Source organism: Protopterus annectens, chromosome 1.part1, assembly GCF_019279795.1.
Source record: "Protopterus annectens isolate FY-2018-M chromosome 1.part1, PAN1.0, whole genome shotgun sequence".
NCBI classification, from domain to species: Eukaryota; Metazoa; Chordata; order Ceratodontiformes; family Protopteridae; genus Protopterus; species Protopterus annectens.
In genome coordinates, this window is record NC_056726.1 from 208,149,630 (window position 1) to 208,176,074 (window position 26,445).

At 42.2% G+C, this 26,445-nt stretch overlaps 1 protein-coding gene across 1 annotated transcript in view; it reads left to right on the plus strand.

Moving 5' to 3' along the window:
• Positions 1-26,445, plus strand: part of IBTK (inhibitor of Bruton tyrosine kinase) — a 1,862,448-nt gene that overhangs the window by 1,373,684 nt on the left and 462,319 nt on the right. The gene's annotated exons all lie outside the window — the stretch shown is intronic.

Genomic DNA, 26,445 nt, shown 5'->3' on the forward strand with positions numbered 1-26,445 from the left:
CTATGGTACCTAAAAAGTGTTTGGACTTAACATTTCCACAGCCTGGAAACAGTGATTACTCTCATTCCCTGCCTGCAACAGGAGTTTCGATGGTGGGCGAAGGCTTGTCACCAGAACAAGGGACAGCCATTCACATTACCCCCAGTCAGACAGACACTAACAACTGATGCATCAGACTATGCCTGGAGGGCCCACATGGCAGGAAGATGCATTCAGGGCACATGGTCCTCAAACCAAATGCATCTACATATCAATCAAAAAGAGATGCTAGCTGTTCAAAAAGCCCTGACAGCCTTCAAGGACCTACTTCATCTGGGACAACTACTGATAAAGACAGACAACACCATGGTCATGTGGTGTATAAACAAGCAGGGGGCACACATTCTTAACCCCTTTGCAGATTAGCCATGACTTTGTGGGACACAGCATTGACTTACCAAGTACATCTGCAGGCACAATTCCTGCCAGGAAAGGAAAATACCCTGGCAGACGAACTAAGCAGAAACCTCATGGATCCCCACGAGTGGCACCTGGATCCACAAGTCTTCAGCATGATAAGGAAATGGGGATGCCCGGACATAGATCTATTTGCCTCCCCTCACAACTACCAACTAAAAAGATTCTGCACAAGGACCTATCACAGACAAGCATGGAAAGTGGACGCCCTATCTTTCAGCTGGGAAAACTTACCAGTATATGCCTTTCCTCCACTGCCTCTTCTCCCCAAGGTACTCCTAAAGGCCAACAGGAGAAGCCAAAGATGATACTGATTGCCTCAGATTGGCCCCGCCAATACTGATATCCAAGCCTAAGGAACTTGTCTCAATGCCCAGCTTGGACCTTACCTCAAATACCATATCTACTGTCCCAGCAAAACAATCAGATCCTGCACAGCCAACTCAGGACATTAAACCTGTCATCATGGCAGATAATGTAATCATACAAAACACACCTCTCAGTAAAGCTGTGATGGATGTAATTTTGGAAGCCAGAAGGCCTAGTACTAGAAAATCTTATGCTGGTAAATGGAAGAGATTCTGTGCTTGGAACCAGGCACAAGGAACTGATACAGCTGTACCAAATATTCCTCAGATTTTACAATACGTAACTGAGATGCTGGACAAAGGCCTATCTTTTTCATCAATTAAAATTCATGCCTCTGCCATTTCGGCTCATTACAATACAAAGCCACCAATCTTTTCTCATCCTTTATTAAAGCAGTATCTCAGAGGAGCCACAAATTTAAGACCTCCAAGAAGAACACCTGCATGGCACCTAAACTATGTCTTGGAAAAACTCACCCTGCCTCCTTTTGAGCCAGTTGCTACTGCTGATATAAAGTTTTTATCTTGGAAAACAGCTCTGCTCCTAGCAATAACTTATGCAAGATGAGTTTCAGAGCTACAGGCACTCATGGCTGAGGAACCTATTATCATGTTTTATCCAGACAGGGTTTCTCTGAGGACAAACCCAACATTTATGCCTAAGGTGGTGTCCAGTGTGGCTCTTAACCAAACTATTCATCTGCCAACTTTTTATCCAAATCCACAGAACAAGGGGGAGAGAATTCTGCATTCTTTGGGTGTACACAGACAGCTTAGATTCTACTTGGACAGGACCACAGTTTTCAGGAAGACAGAGCAATTACTAATGGCATATGCTGCAGGATCACAAGGAAAGGCTATCTCAAAGCAGACTATTTAAAAGTGGATAGGCCACTGCATTCGTTTCTATTTTCACTATGGCAAGCCAGTGCCTAAGGGCATATGGCCACATTCAACCAGAGCTGCAGCCACTTCAGCAGCCTTTCTCAGGGGAGTACCGACTAAAGACATTTTAGAGGCTGCTACTTGGAGTTCAGTGCACACCTTTGCAAAGCACTATCACCTGCCACTCTACTGTAAATCCAGGGCAGGCTTTGCCACTGCAGTTCTGCAGGGCCTTATAGCCGCTCCTATTGCTGTTTAGCTCCAGCCTCGCAACCATAGCTTTGGGACTCTACCAAAATGTAATGACTGCAACAGTGGAACACGAAGAGCATAGTACAGTTGTGTACACTTACCATAAATGTAGATGTTCGAGTGTATTCACTGTTGCAGTCCAGGTTACCCACCCGCCATCCCCCTTTTTTCTGTTGGAACTTATCTTTCCTTCTCTAATTTATACAACCTATGTGGTGTATTTGCTAGTAAATGAAGGCTAAGTTTTTATTGGTACATGTATTTTTATATAAAGATATATATATATATATATATATATATATATATATATATATATATATATATATATATATATATATATATATGGGTCTATATGACTTGGTCGACAGTTCATATGGTCGACTGTTTATTTGGTCGACAGTTCATTTGATCGACAAGCATTTTAGGTGGGGGGCTTTGCCCCACCCCTAATGGGGGCTGTGCCCCACCCCCTAACTATATATAACAACTCCAGGGTCAAACAACATTGGGGAAGGGGGCAAATGCTTGTCGATCAAATGAACTGTCGACCAAATAAACAGTCGACCATATGAACTGTCGACCAAGTCATATAGACCCATATATATATATATATATATATATATATATATATATATATATATACATTTTGGCTACCCTTTTAGGGGGCACCTGACATTTGAGGCAAGAAAAAACTGAAGAAAATGGCGTTGGCTGCTTCTTTTATACCCCTGACGTCAGGGGAAGGGGCGACAGCAGCCGACACAGGACCCAAGACTTTGGAATTCAGGCCGACTGAGGGCAACCTGCCAGCAGGATTACCCTAAATGGAATGACTGCAACAGTGAATACACTCAAACATCTACATTTATGGTAAGTGTACACAACTGTACTTTCTGTCTTCAGAAGGCATGCTTGGCTTAATGAACAGACCTTGCTAGACAATGTCAAATCAAAATTATTGGACGCAGCATTGAACAAAGACAATTTGTTTGGCACCAAGGCAGAAGAGGTCTTAAAAAAGATGGAAGAAAAAGCTAAATATATGCAGACAGTTAAAGACTTTTTACAGGTCCAGCCTCCGAGGTTCACTAGGCATTGCCCCTCCCAGCACTGGTCCTTTCCTGCCCCCTCCAGGCCAGCTCAGCCCAAACCCGGGGGAAGCAGACCCCCCAGACAGCAGCCCCAGGGAATGCAGTGATCTAAGCAATGGAGTTCCTCCTCTTCAAAAACAGGGAGTGCTAAGCCACCACCTTATAGTAAGAACTCACAATGACTTTACACCTCCACCCCTTACCTCTGCCAACTGCTTGTACCCCTAGGAGGAAAACTCTCCTTCCATGCAAGCAACTAGGCCTCTATTACCAATAACCGATGGGTCCTCAACATAGTGTCCCAGGGATACAAATTTTTATTTCCATACTCTGCCAACAACAAAAGGGTGCCCAGATTTCCCTCCAATCCAGTGGGCAGAGCCCAAAAAGTAAGGCCTTTCCCTAGTCTCCATGAGGGCAATACAGCATGTTCCTGCAGACCAGATAGGCCAAGGTTTCTATTCCAGACTCTTCCTGGTACCCAGAAAAGAGGACACCTGGCACCCCATCCTCGATCTATCCTTTCTAAACACCTTTCTGGTGATACCAAAATTCAAAATGCTCACCCTCTAGCAGCTTTTTCCTATGCTTTCCAAGGATGCTTGGTTGGACACCCTAGACCTAAAAGAGGCCTACCTACACATCCCAGTCAGGGAATCTTGCAGGAAATATCTACTTTTTAGGGCAGGCTCTATGCACTTTCAGTTCTCTGCACTTCCCTCTGGCTTATCCACTGCTCCCAGAGTTTTCACAAAATGCCTGGCTCCAGCCATTGCTTTTTGTAGACAAAGAAATATTCAGATTTACCCCTACTTAGACGATTGCCTGATTCAGTCAGATAGTCAGGAAAAGCTGGTACAGCACCTGACCTTTGTAAAGGACCTACTGACCTCCCTGAGATATACTATCAATGAAAAGACAAAGGACAAAGGCCTATCTTTTTCATCAATTAAAATCCATGCCTCTGCCATTTCGGCTCATGACAATACAAAGCCACCAATCTTTTCTCATCCTTTATTAAAGCAGTATCTCAGAGGAGCCACAAATTTAAGGCCTCCAAGAAGAACACCTGCATGGGACCTAAACTATGTCTTGGAAAAACTCACCCTGCCTCCTTCTGAGCCAGCTGCTACTGCTGATATAAAGTTTTTATCTTGGAAAACAGCTCTGCTCCTAGCAATAACGTATGCAAGACGAGTTTCAGAGCTACAGGCACTCATGGCTGAGGAACCATTTATCATGTTTTATCCAGACAGGGTTTCTCTGAGGACAAACCCAACATTTATGCCTAAGGTGGTGTCCAGTGTGGCTCTTAACCAAACTATTCATCTGCCAACTTTTTATCAAAATCCACAGAACAAGGGGGAGAGAATTCTGCATTCTTTGGGTGTACACAGACAGCTTAGATTCTACTTGGACAGGACCAAAGTTTTCAGGAAGACAGAGCAATTACTAATGGCATATGCTGCAGGATCACAAGGAAAGGCTATCTCAAAGCAGACTATTTCAAAGTGGATAGGCCACTGCATTCGTTTCTGCTATTTTCACTGTGGCAAGCCAGTGCCTAAGGGCATTAGGCCACATTCAACCAGAGCTGCAGCCACCTCAGCAGCCTTTCTCAGGGGAGTACCGACTAAAGACATTTTAGAGGCTGCTACTTGGAGTTCACTGCACACCTTTGCAAAGCACTATCACCTGCCACTCTACTCTAAATCCAGGGCAGGCTTTGCCACTGCAGTTCTGCAGGGCCTCATAACCGCTCCTAATGCTGTTTAGCTCCAACCTCGCAACCATAGCTTTGGGACTCTACCCAAATGTAATGACTGCAACAGTGGAACATGAAGAGCATAGTACAGTTGGGTACACTTACGATAAATGTAGCTGTTCGAGTGTATTCACTGTTGCAGTCCAGGTTACCCACCTGCCATCCCCCTTTTTTCTGTTGGAACTTATCTTTCCTTCTCTGATTTATACAACCTATGTGGTGTATTTGCTAGTAAATGAAGGCTACGTTTTTATAGGTACATGTATTTTTATATAAATATATATATATATATATATATATATATATATATATATATATAAAATTTTGGCTACCCTTTTAGGGGGCACCTGACATCTGAGGCAAGAAAAAACTGAAGAAAATGGCGTTGGCTGCTTCTTTTATACCCCTGACGTTAGGGAAGGGGCGACAGCAGCCGACACAGGACCCAAGCCTTTGGAATTCAGGTCGACTGAGGGCAACCTGCCAGCAGGATTACCCTACATGGCATGACTGCAACAGTGAATACACTCAAACATCTACATTTATGGTAAGTGTACACAACTGTACTTTCTGTCTTCAGAAGGCATGCTTGGCTTAAGGAACAGACCTTGCTAGACCGTGTCAAATCAGAATTATTGGACGCAGCATTGAACAAAGACAATTTGTTTGGCACCAAGGCAGAAAAGGTCTTAAAAAAGATGGAAGAAAAAGCTAAATATATGCAGACAGTTAAAGACTTTTTACAGGTCCAGCCTCCGAGGTTCACTAGGCATTGCCCCTCCCAGCACTGGTCCTTTCCTGCCCCCTCCAGGCCAGCTCAGCCCAAACCTGGGGGAAGCAGACCCCCCCAGACAGCAGCCCCAGGGAATGCAGTGATCTAAGCAATGGAGTTCCTCCTCTTCAAAAACAGGAGTGCTAAGTCACCACCTTATAGTAAGAACTCACAATGACTTTACACCTCCACCCCTTACCTCTGCCACCTGCTTGTACCCCTAGGAGGAAAACTCTCCTTCCATGCAAGCAACTAGGCCTCTATTACCAGTGACCGATGGGTCCTCAACATAGTGTCCCAGGGATACAAATTTTTATTTCCAAACTCTGCCAACAACAAAAGGGTGCCCAGATTTCCCTCCAATCCAGTGGGCAGAGCCCAAAAAGTAAGGCCTTTCCCTAGTCTCCATGAGGGCAATACAGCATGTTCCTGCAGACCAGATAGGCCAAGGTTTCTATTCCAGACTCTTCCTGGTACCCAGAAAAGAGGACACCTGGCACCCCATCCTCGATCTATCCTTTCTAAACACCTTTCTGGTGATACCAGAATTCAAAATGCTCACCCTCTAGCAGCTTTTTCATATGCTTTCCAAGGATGCTTGGTTGGACACCCTAGACCTAAAAGAGGCCTACCTACACATCCCAGTCAGGGAATCTTGCAGGAAATATCTACTTTTCAGGGCAGGATCTATGCACTTTCAGTTCTCTGCGCTTCCCTCTGGCTTATCCATTGCTCCCAGAGTTTTCACAAAATGCCTGGCTCCAGCCATTGCTTTTTGTAGACAAAGAAATATTCAGATTTACCCCTACTTAGACAATTGCCTGATTCAATCAGACAGTCAGGAAAAGCTGGTACAGCACCTGACCTTTGTAAAGGACCTACTGACCTCCCTGGGATATACTATCAATGAAAAGAAATCAAAACTAGTCCCCACACAAAAGATTGTATTCCTGGGAGCAAGCCTGGACACAGCGCATCCCAGATGGCATTCCTTACTCCAGAAAAACAAGCTTACCTGACAGGCTCCTTCTCTTAACTAGCCAACAGAACCCAGTTATCTGCAAGGAAAATCCTGCAAGCTCTAGTGTTCATGGTCTCCTGCATTCTATTCATTCCATATGCCAGACTACATATGAGGAAACTACAGTGGTGCCTAAAAGCCTTTGGTGTCAACACTCTCAAGACCTGGAAACTATCATACCAATGATACCTTGTCTAAGGAAAGTTTTTCTATGGTGGGCAGCAGCACACAACCACAACAAGGGACTTCCCTTCTCACAACCACATGCTGCCCAGACCATCACCACAGACGCATCAGACTATGCCTGGGGTGCACACTTGTATGGCAGGTGCATTCAGGGTCATTGGAGCCCAAATCAAATACATCTGCACATCAACCAAAAAGAGATGCTAGCTGTTCAGCACGCCTTGACAACTTTCAGACCCCTATTCTCCTGGGGCCTCTATTGATCAAAACGGACAACACCACAGTGATGTGGTATATCAACAAGCAGGGAGGGACTCGCTCTTGAGCAGGCTCACCATGATCCTTTGGCACACGGCCTCAGCCATGCAGCTACACCTGCTAGCACAATTCCTGCCCGGCTCCCCATACTCTTTGGCAGACAACTTAAGCAGAAACCTGCTAGACTCACACAAGTGCCAGCTATACAACAGAACCTTCACCCTTGTAACCCAGAAATGGAGCACCCCGAAGGTGGAACTTTTTGCCTCCCACTCCAATCATCAGCTCAGCAAATTCTGCACCAGGGAACCTTACAGCAAGGCCTGGAAAGTGGATGCTGTATCCTTCCAGTGGGTAAACCTCTCAGTCTATGCCTTTCCCTCTCTAACAGTCATTTCAAGGGTGCTGCTCAAAATAAGGGAGGAAAAACAGATGGCAATCCTGATTGCCCCAGACTAGCCACACCAGCACTGGTACCCAGTGATGCATAGCCTGTCACTCCTGCCACCATGCACCTATTGCAGATCCCAACACTCCTGACCCAGAGGAATGGGAAAATTCATGCATCCCCAATTGCAGACCCTCAACCTGGCAGCCTGGCTTATCCCCTGACCTCTCCTCAAGCTGCCAGCCTAAGCAAACAAGTTCTAGATATGTTGTACGTGAGGCCAGATGCCCCAGCACTAGAAAATCCTATGCTGACAAGTGGAAGAGGTTTTGCACCTGGCTCCAGGCTAAGGCAGCTGGAACAGCACAGCCCTCCCTACCTCTCATCCTGGATTACCTAGCAGACCTACTACACAGGGGTCTATCCTTCTCCTCCATTAAAATTCATGCCTCTGCCATCTCTGCTCATTACAGCACAGAGCCACCTGTCTTCTCACACCCTGTCATCAAACATTTCCTAAGAGGGGCTAACAACGTAAGGCCACCCAGAAGAGCTCTTACCCCAGCTTGGGATCTTAACTTTGTGTTGGAAAAGCTCACACTACCCCCCTTTGAACCTGCAGCTTCAGCAGAGTTAAAATTCCTGTCTTGGAAGACAGCTTAGGTCCTGGCCATCACTTCAGCAAGAAGAGTATCAGAGCCATACCTCTCAACCTGGAAACATCAAAAATCTGGACAAGGCCCATGAAAAATAGGTACAAATCTGTACTCTGATTAACATCTAATTTGCATACATAATTATGTAACCCCACCCACTCCGATGGAATTTTGGGATACCAGCTTTCAAACGCAAACTGAAGAACAAACAAAATGTGGCACCAGATTCCAATGTCCTATTACCTGGCTATTTCGCCCCATTTACCATAAGCACTATTGTGTGCATACTGCTTTACTTCTACAATCAATGATTATTTGGATTTTATTTTTACATTTTGCAGCACATCAATGCACAAACACTGACAGACATCTGATAAACAAAGCAATACTGTCTCACAATGAAAATAGACTTGACATTAAAACTTCTCTGCCCTTGAAACTCACTTTAAGTGAAACAGCATTGAAACCCACACCACATACAAAGAAAATGCATCTGGCTAGTGGTGGATAAAGATTACCTTTGGGCTGTTTTCAAATCATTGGTCCGTTGCACACAAAACAAGAACATACATGTGTTCTTTTTGATGCACCTTCCTGACTAAGTCCTATTCCTTGTATAATACAGCACACTTGTTAGTGCATTTTAAATTTCTTGTTTGAATGGTACTGTAGACAATGAAAAAAAATGCATGAACCAGTAATTACAAAACTGCCCAATTCAGAACATTTCTATCATAAAAGTCTACTTCCACCCCCAAACTATAAACAGAATGACAGTAGTAGTGTAAGCCATAGGCATCTTGCACGGCTTCTCGCACTTAATTTTCAAATAAAGTGTTTTTGGTGGTGGGGGGCAAAGGGTCTAAAAACAGGGACACATTTTAAACATTGCTTGTATAATTTTGGAAAGTTGCTAGAATAAAATTTTGTGCTATCACCATGCATGTTACTGACAAGTCTTGAAACCAGAACCCCATATACTACAGTCAGAGCAACATGCCACTGTGCTAAATCAGCAGTTTGAAAAATAGGAAGACTGAAACTTAATGGCTGTCATTTAGTGAATTCAGTTCTCACTTCTCACTATAGCTCTCAACCTCTTAGCACAAAAAACCTGGATAAACAACAAAGCCAATAATGGGGGAATATAAATTGTGTTCTCACTTCTCACCATAGCTCTCAACTCTTAGTACAAAAAAGTCTGGGCAAAGCTCAGTATTAGATAGCTATGCAGTCAAAGAGACCACAGAGGATACTATTCTAGCCCCCAAAAGCCCCACAGCATTGTCCAACTAAGCAACCCACTCAGAGCCACACAGTAGAATCAAATTCTTGAGTACAAAAAATAGCCTAATAACAGCCCAAAGTTTCATTCCACTGCACAAGACTTCAAACACTCCCCTCACTGATATATGGGTGTGCAGAGTTGTAACTGCAACTGCTGCAAATGCTGATGGCATAGGCTGATGTCAGGGGTTTATAATCATCAAGTGACAGATGACCATTGTAAATGACAGTAGAATGATACAGCTGCTATTATGTTTACCTCAAGATCCTATAAAATATCACTGGAGAACATGGAGAGTCGGTAGATGACCTCCTGTTCTATTGCCATTGTTATCCTAAGGCTAAGAACTGTGTCAGGCTCACTGAAAATGGACTCCTGCCTATCCTAACATATTGTATCTGTGAGAGGCGCAAACCCACAGCTAACTTCGAAGCAGTCCTTTCATGTGTGAGCACACTGTTTTACATCTACCCAAATAAATGCAACATTCTCAGACTGACAGCACCAAACTGGCACATGCTGATAAGCAGTACTTTTATAGCAATCAGATTCCATATCGGTTCTATTTACTATTGCATGTTGATTTTTATTTTTTTTTCCGTGTTCAAAGTTTTGAAACTTTGAACAAACAAGTTCGATATTGTCGTGTTCGAAGTTTCAAAACTTTGATCACATAATAGGAACCCGTTTGGTTTCGTCAAGGGCAGGTCGTGCCTACTCAACCTGGTGGATGACTTTGAGAAGGTCACCAAAGCAATGAATGAGGGAAAAATTGTTCACACTGCCTACCTTGATGTGGCCAAGGCATTTGACACACTATCCCACTTGGACATTGTTGACAAACTTAAGATGTTAGGTACAACTGCCAACTGGCTCACAGACAGAACCCAGGAAGTTAGAATTGGGGAGTCCACATCTACAAAGAGGCCAGTCACAAGTGGAGTCCCTCAGGGATTGGTCCTTGGGCTGCTTCTTTTTGGTATTTACTTCTCTAAAGTCAAGGGGGGTGGCCATGGTGGTGCAGCGGTTAGCATTGTCACCTCACAGCAAGAGGTTCTCCAGTTTGATTCTCGGCTGGGGTGCCTTCTGTGTGGAGTCTGCATGCCCTCCCTGTGGTTGTGTGGGTTTTGTCTGGGTGCTCCGGTTTCCTCCCACATCCCAAAGACTGTAGGTGGATTGGACATTCTAAATTGGCCCTAGGCATGAGTGTGTGCATGTGTGTGCCTTCTGTGGAAGGTTGGGCAACTCGACACCGTAAAACTCTACTGCCAGTCATGAGTGGACAGGTGATCCTCTGTGGTGACCCCTAACCGGGAAAAGCCGAAAGAAGAAGAAGAAGATGCATCAAACACTAACAACAGCAGTGTGGGAGTTAAAGTCCATAGCACCTGTCTATCGCATAACATGTACACAATGGAGATCTTTTATAAAAAGTAAGGGATGGTTCATATACTTACACAGTCATCATCATGTATACATGTAAATTTGTATACTACCTAAACAACAGCATAGGAGCTCAGACATCTCATGGAATGTGTATGGTAGTTCAAGAACACATCAGTGAATACAACTTTTCTGGCCTGCCATTGTGTTATTTGCATGACCCTAGCTCATGTTTCTTGACAGAGTATATGCCATTAAAAATATGTTAAATGTGGAGAATTCTTTTCATTGCCAGCACATTGTTAATCATTAAATTAGAACAAAGCAAGTTCAAGCATTTCCTAATGACATAAGTGTTCTGATTCTGAACATACACTCTATTTTCATTTGTAAAATGGCAGCATTATTCAAACTATAAGTTTAGGACTTGCCAACGTCTTCTTGCTCATGAAGAAAGATGCCATATGCCATATTTGGCCAGTGGAAGCAGTAATGTAAAACCATAAGGCACCATTCACAAGGGAAAAACTTCTTCTGTTTTTTGGGAATATATATATATGTGTATATATATATATATATATATATATATATGTATATATATATATATATATATATATATATATATACATATATATATATACATATGTATATATATATATATATATACATATATATATATATATATATATATACATATATATATATATATATATATCTATATACATATATACATATATATATATATATATATACATATATATATATATATATATATACATATATATATATATATATACATATACATATATATATATATACATATATATATATATATATATATATATATATATACATATACATATATACATATATATATATATATATACATATATATATATATATATATATATATATATATATATATATATATATATATATACATATACATATACATATATACATATATATATATATATATATATATATGTATATATATATATATATATATATATATATATATATATATATATATATATATATATATATATATATATATATATATATATATATATATATCTATATATATATATATATATGTACATATATATATATATATATGTATATATATATATATATACACATATATATATATATATATATATATATCTTAGTGAGACAGTTTATTTTTAAACGAAACCTCAGGAAAATTTTGTTTTCACTGCCAGCATCTTGTTGTTCAGTAAATCAGAACAAAGCAAGTTCAAGCATTTCTTAATAGCATAAGTGTCCTCCTTGCCCTATTTGTGTAGGAACTGCTTGCGAATCTACAGATGATTCATCAAACCCTAGCAACGCCTCCAGATATTTTTGTAGGATCAGCTTAGTAATGCTTTTAGGTGCTTAACAGTGCTGTCTTATATTTATGTTAATAATTGCAAAGAAATGCTATATACAGGCTACTTAAATATTCCATCTTAAGGCAACTCAGCTGCATTGATACTTCTTATTTATTGAGTACATCTAAAGAGATGTTAAATGTTGTTCATATACTAATTTATATTGCCCTAATTTTCATATTTCTATAAATAGAACAACCAAGCAAGATAGGTGAAACGTCTTAGGCTTATATGAAATTCCAGTATGGCACTATGTATGTTGCTTCAGTGTTTACAGCGATTTATGAAATCCAGTTTAGAATTTAATGAACGGTATCCTGTAGAGCTTCATTTGTATTGAGCAGTCTTCCATTCACATTTCTTTAGTAACTTATATGATTGTAGAAACATCACCATTTGTTTGAACTGTGATTCTGCAACCTGATTTTGTTAAAAGGCTCAGGATCCAACAACTGCATGTCTCAGTACACACTTCAAGAGCTCCATGTGCATATACATCTATGGGTTTACGAATATGGCCTTAAATAATTATTGCAAATGTATTTACTCTTTCAAGCTGCACACTAAAATTTGTTTACAGGGAAATGAAAGCTATACTACTCCCTCCTTAGGTACACATATGATTCCCTCTGAACTAATCTGACCAACAAGCATAAATAAATAAAACTTCAAATTGCAACAGTTTTGAGGTTAATAGTTTGCACATACACATGTACACACAAACGCACACAGATATATACACACACACACACACACACATGCAGCATATGATATAATATTTAGTAACAACCAGAACATTAACACGTTTAAGACATTTTTTCAATATTTTTGTGCACTTTCTAATGTTGACACAGACTACAAAAATTGATCTACTTTTGTCTAAGGTGCTTTTCCTAAGTCTCTCTTGATGTATGTTTGCAAAATTGGTGCCAGGAGGCCAGGTTTTAGATTCAGGTGCTGTAGCCACAAACTGTTGCAGGGAGTTATTTTGCGTGAGTGCTTGTGATAAATGTCTGACGGCTCTTAGCAGGTTTTCTCTCTGCAAGCAAATTACCACATCTGAAAAGGTAAAAGACTGCAACGCACAAAACTCCCCAAGTGCTACAGGATTGCCACAAATGGCAAATAGAGTGATACAGCTGTCTCAATACCATGGACTAGAGACAAGGCTACAGGAAATTTCTGGTTCTGTATTTAGAAGGCATGCTTGGCTTAAGGAGCAATCTTTGCCAGATCATGTTAAAGCTAAATTGCTGGATGCTCCCTTAAAATAGAACCCGCCTGTTTGGTAACAAAGCAGAAGAAGTACTTAAAAAGATGGAGGAAAAAGGAAAAAGCTAAATCTATGCAAACTATTAAAGATTTCCTGCAAGTACAGCCTCCAAGATTTGGTAGGCATTGTCCCTCTAAGAATTGGTCCTTTCCTGCCTCTTCCAGGCCTTCTCATTCCAAACCCAGAACCAGCAGAACACCCAGGCTTCAGTCCCAAAGGTACGCACAAGACTAAGCAGTGGGGGGCTCCCTCTTCCAAAGCAGGGAGTACTAAGACTTCCCCCTATGGTAAATTGTCTCAGTGACTTAACTTTAAAACTTCCAAGCCCTTCTCAGCCGACTGTTCCTTTAGGGGGAAAGATTGCTCTGCAGGCAAAAAACTGAGAACTCATTACTCAGGACAAATGGGTTTTAAATATAGTTTCCCAAGGATACAGATTCCACTTTCACACTTTACCAACCCCAAATGGTTGGCCAGAGCTACTCCCAAATTAGTGGGCAGAGGCTCAAAAGCAAGTTCCCTCTCTCTTAAGTATAAGGGCTATTCAAACTGTCCCAGAAGAGGAAAGGGAACAAGGTTTCTACTCAAGACTTTTCCTGGTGCCCAGAAAAGACAACAACTGGCATCCTATCCTGGATCCTCTCTATCCTAAACACTTTTTTGGTGATCCCAAAATTCAAGATGCTAACTCTTCACCAGTTGCTTCCTATGCTAGGCAAGGATGCCTGGTTGGCAACACTGGATTTAAAGGAAGCCTACCTGCGCATCCCGATCAGGGAATCTTGCAGAAGATACCTACTCTTCAAAGCTGGTTACATACGCTATCAGTTCTCTGCATTGCCCTTTGGCTTATCTACCACACGCAAGGTATTCACAAAGTGCCTAGCTCCAGTCATTTCATTTTGCAGGCAAAGAAATATTCAAATATACCCATACCTGGATGATTGTCTAATTCAGCCAGAAAGCCAGGACATACTATTGAATCATCTGGCATTTGTACAAAAGGTGCTAACTTCTCTGGGGTACACCATAAACGAAAAGAAATCACATCTTGTACCTTGCCAACAAATTGTATTCCTGGGAGCAAGCTTGAGTACAACTTCACAGATGGCTTTCCTCACGCCAGAGAAACGGATTAATTTGACATCCTACTTCAAACAAGTGGCCACAAAAACCCAGTTATCTGCAAGGCAAATACTGCAAGCCTTGGGGTTCATGGCCTCCTGTATTCTTCTAATTCAATATGCAAGGCTACATGTGAGGAAACTGCAGTGGTATCTCAAAAGCCTATGGTGTCAACATTCACAGGATATAGAGGCAATGATTCCTATCATGCCTTGCCTACGCCTAGAGTTCCTTTGGTGGGGAGAGGCCTGCCGCCAAAACAGGGGACAACCATTCACACTACCCCCTGCCACCCAAACCTTAACAGATGCATCAGACTTTGCATGGGGGCCCACCTGGCAGGGAAGTGCATTCAGGGCAAATGGAACCCAAGTCAGATGCACCTGCATATCAATCAAAAAGAAATGTTAGCTGTACAGAATGCTCTGAGCCTTCAAGGACCACATTCTTCCAGGACAATTAATGATAAAGACAGACAACACCACTGATGTCCTTCATGGATGCATCTGCAGTCATAACAACTGGGTTGTCCTGTCGTCAGGCAGCCCTTCAGTCGGCCGGATTCCAAAGTCCGGGTCCGCTGATGTCGCACTTCACCCGACGTCATCTCTGTTGGTCTTCGGTATAAAGGCATCAGCCGACGCCATTTCCTCAGTCTTTCTTGGCAGAAGCTGTTAGTGCCGGTCGGTCGGATCCAGAGATTACTTCTACGAATACTACTGAAGACTTCTAAAGCTGGACTCTTTCTTGCCTCAGCCGATGTCAGAAAAAGTTAATAATTGTGTAACCTATAGAAAAGGTATAACTCATAAAGATTTCCACTCTTATTGTCTGCCTTGTTTAGGCCCAGCCCACGACGTAGCAGCCTGTTTTCAACCGCGTCGGTCGGAGTTTGCTGAATAGTTTTTCGGTTCTGTTTTACATTATGCCGTCGGATCCTCCGACAACCCAATCTGCCAAAAACGCAAAGCGACACGTCCGCGGTTTCGCCGAAACCATGGTTAAGCAAATCATGAGTGTCTCGGTTTCGCCGAACCGAGAAAACTGATCAGAGTACAGCTGAATCTATCTCTACAACTGAGGCCCCTGCTACCACTCTTGAAACGGCCTCAGAAATTTTATCCACTACGGTGGTTGCCACTGACTTATCAGACACCATTCCCTTGGATGTCTCTACCCCAGCACGTGGTGCTGCTAGGCCTCCAGCAGCCATGTCCATTAAGGCCTTCGCCAGGGCTAAAGCAGCAAAGACTACTAAAACAGTGCCTGTTAAACCCCCTACAACCAGGCCATCCTCTAGTTCTCAAATGCTTACTCTGGCAGAAGATTTAATTTCATTAATTAGAGGATCTCAATCTCACCCAGACAGGGCCTCTCAGCCCCCAGAGAAGAGACCTAGGGCAGAGCCCCCTGAGCCAGTGTCCTCTGATGAGTCTGCCGATGAATCAGACATAACTGATCAACCAGAGGCTCCTTTCTCCAATTTTGAAGAGACTGATGCTGAAGAATCCATTCCAGCTGCTTCCCCACCAGAAGAATTCTCCTTTGGGGAAACCTTACATGCCATGCGAGAGCAGTTCCAATGGCAGCAACAGGATTTTTCAGACTCCAGAAAAAGACTTAGGACCTTTCTGCACCTTCCACAGCACAGGCCCTTAGCTATACCTCCTGTTCTCTCTGTGGTGGATGATGCTTTCAATGATGTCTGCTCCGCACCAGATTCTTTACCTCCAGCCCCTGCCAAACCAGACAGATTTTACAGGGTGCCAGACACTCATCACCACCTTTACAAGGCCCCACTTGCAGACCCGAAACTATATCCCAGGGTCCCAAGGCAGTAGCCGACCATAGCAAAAACCCTATTCCTTCAGAAAGGGAAGCAAGGTCATTAGACAGATGGGGCAAAAGGTCTACACTTCAGCTACTCTCTCAGCTAGAGCGTTAAATTGTCAGTTTCACATGATACAATACCAAGAGTTTATGCTTGATCAGTTAACTAAAAAACTAACCACTGATGAATCTATTGATAAGAAATATGTATTAGAAATGGTAAATAACATACAACAGGTTAGTAACCATTCCTTAAAATGTGGCTATGATGCACTGGAGGCTTCATTTAGATCAGCCATGACTGGCACAGTGATAAGAAGGCATGCATGGCTAAAGGAGCAAGCTCTACCGGACCATGTTAAAGCTAAGTTGCTAGATGCTCCTATGGATAAGACAAGTTTGTTTGGTACACCTGCCCAGCAGGTTATGAAGAAAATGGAAGAAAAGGCAAAATCTGTTCAAACGGTTAAAGATTTCTTGCAGGTTCAGCCCCAAGGTTTAGCAGGAACTGGCCTGCCAAAATTGGTCCTTTCCTGACTCCACAAGATCTCAAAGGGGCAGGAATAGACGCTCCAGAGGCAGAAACCAATCCAGGAGGTGGCTACAGAGGACGACAGTGGCAAGGTAACAACAGAGGCACAGACACAACCTCTGCCACTACATCAACTCAACCACAGTGACTTAACCCTAAATCCGCCTACCAGGGAACAAATAGCAGCTCCTCTAGGCGGAAAATTAACCTTATTTTCAAAGAACTGGCACTATATAACAAAAGACAAGTGGATTTTACAAACCATAGATCAAGGTTACGGTTCCACTTCCACACTTTACCAGTCAAAAGAGGAATGCCAAATCTACCTCCAAATCAAAACAGAGGCTCTACAACAGATAATGCAGTTAGCAAACATGAGAGCTGTGGAAAAAGTGCCAACAGCAGAGCAAGGAAAGGGTTCTACTCCAGACTATTCCTAGTTCCAAGAAAGGAAAAAGTTGGAGACCAATAAATACATACATCATTGTCCCAAAATTCAAGATGCTGACCCTACAGCAACTTCTTCCCATGCTGGGCAAGGAGTGTTGGCTGGTAACTCTAGATCTCAAGGAGGCATACCTGCACGTCCCCATTCGACCAATCTGCAGAAGATACCTCAGATTTCTTGCAGGATCAGAGCACTATCAATTCTCAGCATTGCCCTTTGGCTTATCTACTGCCCAGAGTATTCACAAAATGCCTGGCATCAGTAATCGCCCATTGCAGACTACAGGAAATTCAAATTTACCCATACCTAGACGACTGCCTGCTACAAGGGGACAACAAAAGCAAGCTGACAACAGATTTACAAAGGGTCATTTACTTGCTGCAAGCACTGGGATACACAGTCAATCTACAAAAGTCAAGGCTGATACCATCCCAAACAAGGACTTTCTTGGGCTGAATTGGACACAGTAAAACAGATGGCATTCCTAACTACAGAAAAACAAAAAGAACTTCCTCTTTACTTCTTGGCACTAACAAAACTGAACAAGTTAACAGCAAGAAAAGTACTGCAGGCCTTGGGCTTCATGGCATCATGCATAATCTTGGTTCCATTTGCCAGACTACATATGAGAAAACTACAGTGGTACCTAAAGAATTTATGGTCCCAACACAGACACAGCCTAGAAACAGAAATCCCATTAATTCCATGCTTAAAACAGGAGTTCCTCTGGTGGGCTCAGGCATGCCAGTCAAACCCAGGGATACCCTTTCGCAGATGTCAAGCAAGCCAGACCATCACAACAGACGCTTCAGACCTAGGATGGGGGGCCCACATGCTGGACAAATGCGTGCAAGGATTGTGGACACAGGATCAACTTCACCTGCACATCAACCTAAAAGAAATGCTGGCAGTAAAACTGGCAATCCAAAAGTTCAGACCATTTCTCAAAGAGGGCCAGTTGATGATAAGGACAGACAACACCACAGTCATGTGGTACATCAACAAACAGGGAGGCACTCATTCATACCTCGTATGCAGAATGACTTTGGATCTGTGGACCCTGGCATTCAGCTACAACATCCAGTTACAGGTAATATTTGTACCGGAAAGGAGAATACTCTAGCAGACATATTAAGCAGAACCACATCGGATGCCCACGAATGGAAGCTGCACCGGACATCTTCAAGACCATCTCAAAGAAATGGGAATGCCTCAGATAGATCTATTTGCATCACCTACCAATCACCAGCTCAAAAATTCTGCACAAGGACATTCCACCCACTAGCATGGAAAGTGGATTCGCTCTCCTTCAGCTGGAAAGGCCTAACAGCATATGCATTCCCACCTCTTCCCTTGATACACAAGGCATTACTAAAAATCAAGGAAGAACGCCCAAGGATAATCCTGATAGCTCCAAACTGGCCAAGACAACACTGGTACCCACTGCTGAGGAGCATGTCTCGAACAATATGTGGCCAATACCCTGATGCCTTTGATGTTAACTCAGAACAACTACAGCATCATGCATCCAAACCTAAAACGTTGCAACTGACTGCATGGAACATCACATAGCAGCAGCTAATCCAGAACTTTCCCAAAGAGTTAGAGACATTATTCTTGAAGCACGCAGACCTTCAACAAGAAGAAACTATGCTGGAAAATGGAAAAGGTTTGTCATTTGGAGTACTGAAAGAGGAAAAGATGTGTCAAACATAGATATGCCTAACATTCTGGAGTACCTAGCCAACTTCTTCATTCAGGCCTGTCCTACTCCTCCATCAAGATACATGCATCAGCTATTTCAGCAGAATACAGCTTTGATCCACCTGTTTTTCTCACCCTTTGCTCAGGCAGTTCCTCAGAGGAATCAAGAATGTAAAACCTCCAAGGAAACCACCATTACCAGCTTGGGACCTAAACTTTGTGCTAGAAAAATTGACACTATCACCCTTTGAACCAGCAGCAACAGCAGACCTACAACACCTGTCATGGAAAACTGCTTTCCTACTGGCAATTACTTCAGCAAGGAGGGTTTCAGAACTACAGGCCTTAATGGCAGTGCAACCCTTCCTAATCTTCCACCAAGATAGAGTGTCTATGAGAACTAATCCTACATTTATGCCTAAGGTGGTATCCAGAGTGTCTTTAAACCAGGCAATCCACCTACCTACCTTCTTTCCCAACCCACAAAACAGAGGGAAAGAATATTGCATACCTTGGATGTACATAGACAGCTACGCTACTATTTGGACAGAACTAACAGTAGCAGAAAGGCTGACCAACTTTTGTAGCCTATGCAACAGGAAGGGAAGGAAAAGCTATTTCCAAACAGACAATCTCCAAATGGATAGGAAATTGCATACGATTCTGTTACTCCTTCCATGGAAAACCAATTCCACAGAACATAAGACCTCATTCTACAAGGGCAACAGCCACTACCACAGCCTTCTTACGAGGAGTGGCAACCAAAGACATTATTGAGGCGGCTACTTGGACCTCCGTGCATACATTTGCCAAGCATTATAATTTGCCTCTATATTCCAGATCCCGAGCAGGGTTTGCCACTGCTGTACTGCAAGGGATCCTAAACACACCATAATCTAGTTTAATCCTCCTCCCCTTGTTGGCTATGGTATTCTACCCAGTTGTTATGACTGCAGATGCATCCATGAAGGACATAGTACAGTTTTGTACCTACCATAAATGTAGATGTCCGAACTGGATAGCATCTGCAGTCAGGATTACCCTCCCTCCTTCCCCTCTGTGGTACTCCTAGGGTGTTTACCCTCCTAATAGCTAGCTAGTGGGGGGGGAGTCTCTTATGGTGTATTTGTTTGTATATATGTACATACATGCTTACTTTTTGTGTTTACCTTCTATCCTTTTGGAAACATTGGCATTTATCCAAATTTTAGCCTTCCATGGCATCTGGGGCAAGAAACACTGAGGAAAATGGCGTCGGCTGATGCCTTTATACCCGAAGACCAACAGAGATGACGTCGGGTGAAGTGCGACATCAGCCGAAGCCGGACCCGGACTTTGGAATCCGGCCGACTAAAGGGCTGCCTGACGACAGGACAACCCAGTTGTTATGACTGCAGATGCTATCCAGTTCGGACATCTACATTTATGGTAGGTACAAAACTGTACTTTATGTGTTACATAAACAAGCAGGGGGGTACACATTCTTACCACCCTCTGCAGACTAGCCATGGCATTGTGGAACACAGCCCTGAGCAGGTACATTTACAAGCTCAATTCCTGCCAGGAAAACTAAATACACTGGCAGACGAACTAAGAACAAACCTCATGGACCCACACGAGTGGAAACTGGAACCAAGGATTTTCAACATGTTGACAAGCAAATGGGGGAGCTCAGATATAGACCTTTTTGCCTCCCCCCAAAACTATCAGTTGGGCAAATTCTGCACAAGGACTCCCCACAAACAAGCATGGAAAGTGGATGCTCTGTCCTTCAGCTGGAAAAAACTATCAGTTTATGCCTGTCCTCCTCTACCTCTGCTCTCCAGAGTACTACTAAAGATCAAACAAGACAAACCAAGGACGATTTTGATTGCACCAGACTGGCCACACCAACACTGGGTACCCCCTCTTGCACAGTGTGTCACTGTGGGCCCCATGGCACCTGTCTCAGACTCCTACTCTATTGTCTCAGCAGGAGAACCAAATTCTGCATCCTCAACTTCAAACACTGAATCTAGCAGCCTGGCTAATTACATAGTTTCTCCTTTACCATCCCTCAGTAAACCAGTGATGGATATCATTTTAGAGGCAAGGAGGCCTAGTACCAGAAAGTCTTACGCTGAAAAATGGAAAAGATTCTGTGCCTGGAGCCAATCTCAAGGGATGAGCACAGCAGTGCCCAATTTACCTCAGATTTTACAATACTTAACTGAGAATGCTTCATAAGGGCCTGCCTCCATCAAAATGCACGCTTCAGCCATCTCAGCTCATTATAACACAGAACCACCCCTCTTCTCTCATCCACTGCTTAAGCAGTTCCTCAGAGGGGCCAAAAATCTACTACCACCCAGGAGAGCTCCAACTCCAGCCTGGGACCTCAACTTTGTATTGGAAAAGCTCACCCTTCCTCCTTTCGAGCCAGCTGCCACTGTGGACTTAAAAATTCCTTTCTTGGAAAACAGCTTTCCTTTTAGCAATCACTTCAGCAAGAAGGGTATGTGAATTACAGGTCCTTATGTCAGTGGAGCCTTTCATCATCTTTCATGCTGACAGGGTGTCCCTCAGAGCCAATCCCTGCTTCATGCCCAAGGTGGTATCCAGTGTGGCCCTTAATCAGTCCATACATCTGCCATCCTTCTTTCCCAATCCACAGAACAAAGGGGAACGGATTCTGCACTCCTTAGATGTGCACAGACAACTTAGATTCTACTTGGACAGAACTAAACCTCAAAGAAAATCTGAACAACTGCTGGTAGCATTTGCTGCAGGGGCAGAGGGGAAGGCTATTTCAAAGCAAACCATTTCCAAATTGATAGGCCATTGCATTCATTTTTGCTACAAACACCATGGAAAACCTATCTCACAGGGGATCAGACCCCACTCTACCAGGGCTGCATCTACCTCTACAGCCTTTCTCAGAGGCGTCCCTACCAGGGACATCCTAGAAGCTGCTACCTGGAGCTCTGTACATACCTTCACCAAGCATTACCACATGTTTGTTTTTCCTACATCCAGAGCTGGTTTTGCCACTGCTGTTTTGCAGGGATTAATAGCTGGCCCTAATGCTCTCTAACTTCCTCCTCCCTTCCTTAGCTTTGGGAATCAAACCAAATTTAATGTCTGCAACAGTGAAACACGATGAACATAGTACAGTTGTGTACACTTACCATAAATGTAGATGTTCGAGTGTATTCACTGTTGCAGTCCTGATTACCCTCTTTCCAGCCCCCCCCCCCCCGACTACTCTTGGCTCTACCTTTGCTTCTTGTTTTAAGCTTTCTGGTGTATTTGCTTTTTGATAGAGGTGTAACTTAACATATAATTGCTTCCCTTTGTGGGGGCACCTGAAATCTGGGGCAACAAAAACTGATGTAATGGCATCGGCTGCATGTTTTATACCCCTGACAACCTGACGTCATGGAAGAAGTGACAGCATCCGACACAGGAATCCAAGACTCTGGTATTCAGGCCGGCTGAGGGCTACCTGCAGGCAGATAACCCCAAATGTAATGACTGCAACAGTGAATACACTCGAACATCTACATTTATGGTAAGTGTACACAACTGTACTTTTCTAATATTGTTAAAGAAAGCTTTGTGGTTATCCTTCACCCATGTGGTATTTTTACCTCATGTCTGGCTTTGATTGATTTGATGCAGTAATTTGCTTTTCCTTTTATTATAGAGCATGTTTATATTAGGGTTCCATCACAGGAATTTATTTTTTAATTTGGCAGTTTATTTTTTTTTCTGAGGCGGACAGATATGTCTAGCTGTTTACATGTGCACAGAATTTTGCAGCAAAGGATTTCACATAAGCAGTAGGGTCATAAAGATGGAAGGAGCTTTTGAATTTAGCCAGGTAATCACTCAGTTTTAGTAGATCAGTATTTGTATAATCCCTGAATCCTAAGACATTTCATATTGCTTCTGGCTTCAGTTTTCTGGTAAATGTGTCTGATTTGTGATCTGGTTTGATCAAGAAGAAAATTACAACTTTGTGTGTGTGTGTGTGTGTGTGTGTGTATATATATATATATATATATATATATATATGTGTGTGTGTGTGTGTGTAGTGTATTCATATATATATATATATATATATATATCGGGGGAGTGCAAGTGTGTGTGAATATCCCCTTTGAATGCTACCAGATGCTAAGCCAGTTGGTGACGCTAGAATGCTTCTCGATGCTAGATTCATACCAACCTCAGACACCTATTCCGAGAGAGCTCCATCATGTGTCTTTTCTTATATAACAGGAAGGTATGACTCAAGCCATTTACAGACACATGTACTATGACTGTGTCACGTGTACTTGCGGCACAGGGATTGAAGTATTTGCATAATGTATCGAATCTTGGTGCCCAATAAGCAACTGACTGTGACCTTCTTGCACAGGCTGGTGAGTATTTCATTGTTTTGTCTCACTCTGGACTCTTCTGTGACTAGGATATTGGATTGTGTGGAGGTTTGTGTTATGAGCCTTTGAACTAAATAGTGTGACTCTTAGATGTATGTTTCTTGGTGGGTGCTGCCTGTGTTGTGCGCATATGAGGTTGCTGAAGGGTACTTGCGTCTTAGGTTACTTTTAGGATGCTTTTGTGGTTTGGGTGGGTTACTTTTCATAGCCTTAGCATATGAAGGTTTGTCTGTTTAGTCTTAGCTTTGTGCGCTTTGTTTAATGTAGTATTGCGTGGTGGTGACATCCTGCTTGTTTGTAATGGCTGTGTGTGAGAGCTTTGCCTCCAGTAACATTGTATAGCTGTGTCTCTCACACACTGGGTTTAGCTGGTTTAAGTAGTTGGCAGTTGTCAGTAAAAAGGAGATGGTTGGTAAATTGTCTCAGGATTCACATTTCAATCAGTGTAGCTACAGAGATGGTTGGAAAGTGCAAATCCGTGGTTCTGGGTGCTTTCAAATGTGGGCTGTAGTGGGAGTTGAACCTGTGAGGTTTGGAGTTTATTTACAGAAGTACCTGTCTAAAACTAACAATCTAAATCTACACACACAGAACAGTGCACCACCTAGTGAAAACCAGAGAGCATCTCTGTGCAGCTGCTGGCTGTTGAAAATACAGTAGGAATTGGGGAGTAGGTTGTGTAGAGAAAGTTAAGGTTCTAATTGCCTGCTTCTGGACAGTGCAGTACAGTGTGCCATGCCACTTCTTAATGGGCAACATCAGGTTTAATTGCCATGTTTATAACACAGAAAATAAGCAACAAACAACCTAGTGGAGCACACCAACCAATAGCTAGACGATTGAATTTAGCCTCAGTAGCAAGTATTTCCCATGATTAGTCTGGGAATCTTCTGGCACTAGAAGGAAACGGTAAACTATTTTCTGCAAAGGCTTACTGATGTAGCCACTTCTTAGGTAAGCCAAGAATGGTAAATAGTGGTGATTCACCTTTTGGCTGTTACTTGGCTACTACTACTGCTGTTTTCACCACAGCAACTCCCCTGTTAGGAATCCGTATCCCTTTACTTCTTTTCTCACCAGAAATAAAGCAGTAGTTCTATTTCCAAGATAGTGCTTAAGAAGCGGGTTGACAGGCTGTTTGGTGATCAACAGTGTTGTCCTAAAATTTCTATGGGTATGTAGGCTTATTGCAGCTTTTTCTTGGTAGATGCACTGGATATCAGCTCAGTACAAGAGAGCTAAGTTTCACAATGGTGTAATCCCTGATTAATCAGAGAAGTCCTGTACATGCTGCCTAATCAAAGATGGTCTGGAGTCAATCTCTGGCCTCCTTCTCTCACCAGGAGCAAATTTACAGGCTTTCATCTGATTAATAGTCTTTAGGAAGGCTAGAAAATAATGTCCTTATGTTCCTTCTCTCCCCAGTGCAATTTACACTAAACAGTGGGAAGATATAAAAGAGGATAACCAAAGTTTATAGCAGTCTAAGGGTGAGGGTCTTCCTAGTGGGAATTTGTAGTGCTCAGTAGCATAAGCAGTCAAGATGAGACTGGGAGGAGCTTGCAAAGTTAAATGTAGGAAGGGGGTGGGGCACTCAAGAATCACCGTGTTTAATAGCACAACATAAAAAGGGTGGGTGAGTGGGAACATAATCGCACAACAGCAGCAGTTCAGTGGCAGCTCCAAAATATTAAATCTTTTTCCTTTTCTGCTAACCTGAAATAATTGCTACTTCTCAGCTCCTCCCATGGATCACCGAGCCTTAATTTCTTTGCAGTCAGAGCAGAGAACAGAAAAGACATATTTCCTAATAATCCTAACTTGTCCTAAATGCCAAAACGAACAGGAAAGTAAATTGCTCAATAAAAGCAGCCAAAACCAAAAGAAAATAGAGCAATTCCACCAAGGCACGACTCCACTGGTATTTTTCAGACGAACAAGCTTTATTGAAACACACTTTCTTCAGAATAAAACCATAAACACTGTTATCACCACAGATGCGTTTTCGTCCTCTAATCACTTCCTCAGATGAAACAGAAAAGCATACCTTTTACAATTCTTCCCCTAAAATACCCTCCACTTAATTAATACTGCTATCCAATTGGTGTATATTCTTAATGTGGTCACATGTACTTATTTTTTTTAAAAAATCCCTTTAAACCAGTCCTTTAAAACAGTTCTAAACACATACATACATATATAAATATCCTCTCTAAACTCTAATAGATATAAATATATAAATATAAATACAGTTTAGTGTTATACATGTTAAAAACCTTATAAAACAACTTTTTTCCATACAATAGCACCATCTTGTGACCAAAGAAAGAATTAAAATCCTACACAGGTGCTTTTTAGATAAATGGTTCAAACAGTAATATAGTAAAAGACATACATTTTCTTTTTTCTCTCTTCTCTTTTTGAACCAAAGTAAATTATTGCACATACACTTTTGATGCTGCAGTCATTAGCTTTGTCCTAGGGTAAGAAGTATTGCATTAAAAAAAAAAAACTCCCTTGCTAAGGACTGCAACATCAAAAGTGTATGTGCAATAATTTATTTTGGTTCGAAAAGAGAAAAAAGAAAATGTATGTCATTTACTATATTACTGTTTGAACCATTTATCTAAAAAGCACCTGTGTAGGATTTTAATTCTTTCTTTGGACCCAAGCTGGTGCTATTGTAGGGAAGAAAAGTTTGTTTTATAAGGTTTTTAATATGTGTAAAACTAAACTGTATTTGTATTTATATTTATATCTATTAGAGTTTAGAGAGGATATTTTGATATTTGTATATTTATATATGTATGTATGTGTTTAGAACTGTTTTAAAGGACTGATTTAAAGGGATTTTTTAAAAAGTTTTATAGGGCTGAGCATCTGTTAAGTACATGTGACCACATTAAGAAAATACACCAATAGGATAGCAGTATTAATTAAGTG